General features: G+C 48.6%; 1 non-coding gene across 1 annotated transcript; it reads right to left on the bottom strand.

Moving 5' to 3' along the window:
* Positions 1-1,416: 1,416 nt before the first annotated feature.
* On the bottom strand, positions 1,417-1,498 carry trnas-uga (transfer RNA serine (anticodon UGA)). The gene has a single exon. It is a non-coding gene; the product is annotated as a tRNA-Ser (tRNA).
* Positions 1,499-2,519: the final 1,021 nt, after the last annotated feature.

Here is a 2,519-nt window from a genome sequence, read left to right as displayed (position 1 = left end):
CCTATTGTAACCCTCTGCAAAGTCACTCCTCAGCTTCAGACGCTCAAGAGAAAATAGCCCCTACATTGGGGAGACTGGACGGCTCCTCGCAGAGCGCTTTAGGGAACATCTCTGGGACACCTGCACCAATCAACCCCACCGCCCCGTGGCCCAACATTTCAATTCTCCCTCCCACTCTGCCGAGGACATGCAGGTCCTGGGCCTCCTTCACCGCTGCTCCCTCACCACCAGACGCCTGGAGGAAGAACACCTCATCTTCCGCCTCGGAACACTTCAACCCCAGGGCATCAATGTGGACTTCACCAGTTTCCTCATTTCCCCTTCCCCCCACCTCACTCCAGTTCCAATCTTCCAGCTCAGCACTGTCCCCATGACTTGTCCTACCTGTCAATCTCCCTTCCCACAATCCGCTCCACCCTCCTCTCTGACCTGTCACCTCCATCCACCTATTGTACTCTTTGCTACCTACTCCCCAGCCCCACACCCCTCTCATTTATCTCTTCAACCTTCAGGCTCTCTGCCTCTATTCCTAATGAAGGGCTTTTGCCCGAAATGTCGATTTTCCTGCTCCTCGGATGCTGTGTTTTTCCAGCACCACTCTAATCCTGACTCTGATCTCCAGCATCTGCAGTCCTCACTTCACTATCCTTCCCTTAGCAACTACAACCCTCATCACTCCATTTAGACGGGAATGGAATTGCTAGTTTTCATTTCAAATCATGCTCTGCATTGTCTTCGCTGCAGTTTATTTGGCTGTTTGATTGACGGCCAAGAATCATCCAATCAGGTAACGGGAGGAATATCGATTGGTGCAGGGGTGGGGGCGGTGCCATGATGGACATGAGAAGTAACCAATGATTGGAGTGTGAGGTGCGGAAGCCGGAGTCCATTCGGCTCGAGTTGTCTAGTCCTGGATTTGCACTGAGCTCTGATCTGGGCTGTCTCCGAGTTTAAAAGGTATTTCACAGCGAGAAATGTTGTTGAGAGGCGAGCAAACACTAACACAGACAGGGTGTAAACATTCCTGTTGCCCTGATCAGTACAAGGACCCTATAAATGCACAATGCAATGTCCTAGAGAGTGACTCCAATTGTGAATGTGCAATGTGCATTTGGCAGAGACTTAAACTGACGGGGTGCATTATCTCCTCAAATAAACTGGGAGCTAATATTGTCCTGAAATTATCGGGATACACATTGAAGTTGTGAACCGGATTGAAGTTGTGTGCAGCTGGACTGGAGTCAAGTTAGGAATTAATTTCAACAACCCCGGAGTTAGGCAAACGTTGCGGGCGGCCGTGCAATAAATCTGTAGCAGGAACTGAGACTGAGATTCACGTTTCGCCAGCGCTGCCGAGCAAGAGAGTTTGCGACTCGAATTTTCTTATTTCAAAATGTAGAAAATAAAATACCAGACCGCAGCGAGCAGGGTTCGAACCTGCGCGGGGAGACCCCATTGGATTTCAAGTCCAACGCCTTAACCACTCGGCCATCGCTGCTACGTGAGTAAAGTGACAGAGGAAGGATTTCACCAGGCATGGCAGCACTGTGCTGGAGGCTGCTGCATCTCACGCTTCCAGTTCGCTGTTCACAGTCTCCTGCAGAGTCCACTGCAGCTGGGGGCTGCAACCCAGAGCATCTGAGCCAGACACCCTGTCCACACCTTTACCCAGTTACTGTGGACAAACTGCACTCCTTCACACAGTTACTGTGGATAAACTGTATCCCTTTACCCAGTTACTGTGGATAAACTGTACCCCTTTACCCAGTTACTGTGGATAATCTACACCCCTTCACACAGTTACTGTGGATAAACTGCACCCCTTCACACAGTTACTGTGGATAAACTGCACCCTTTCACACAGTTAGTGTAGATAAACTGCACCCCTTCACCCAGTTACTGTAGATAAACTTGCAACCCTTCACATAGTTACTGTGGATAAACTGCACCCATTCACACAGTTACTGTGGATAATCTGTACCCCTTTACCCAGTTACTGTGGATAAACTGTACCCCTTCACACAGTTGCTGTAGATAAGCTGCACCCCTTCACACAGTTAGTGTGGATAAGCTGTACCCCCTTCACCCAGTTACTGTAGATAAACTTGCACCCCTTCACATAGTTACTGTAGATAAGCTGTACCCCTTCACACAGTTACTGTCGATAAACTGCACCCCTTCACCCAGTTACTGTAAATAAGCTGTACCCCTTCACACAGTTACCATGGATTAACTGCACACATTCGCCCCATCTCAAGGTGTATGCAAGTCACAGTGATGTTGCTGTCGTGTAGTTTTAAATATGTTCACTATTATTAATGAAAACAGTGAGGTGAGCAGCTGGATGTTAATGTGCCCAATGGCTCTTTGATGTCACCCTCTCAGTCATGGTCTGCTTTTCAAATGAACAGCCCTGGTTACATGAAGATGCACTGTGGCAGCAATATAACAAAATGCTGCAGAAACATGCTGTGTCCATTGTGAGGGACAAGAGACTGATGAAAGGAGAGAATTTGGAA

The sequence above is a fragment of the Chiloscyllium plagiosum genome, unplaced genomic scaffold (genome assembly GCF_037043375.1).
Source record: "Chiloscyllium plagiosum isolate Xiang-an unplaced genomic scaffold, Cpla_swu_hap1 HiC_scaffold_22, whole genome shotgun sequence".
NCBI lineage: Eukaryota > Metazoa > Chordata > Chondrichthyes > Orectolobiformes > Hemiscylliidae > Chiloscyllium > Chiloscyllium plagiosum.
The sequence above is the reverse complement of the archived record's forward strand: the minus strand, read 5'-3'. Positions and strand labels throughout refer to the sequence as shown.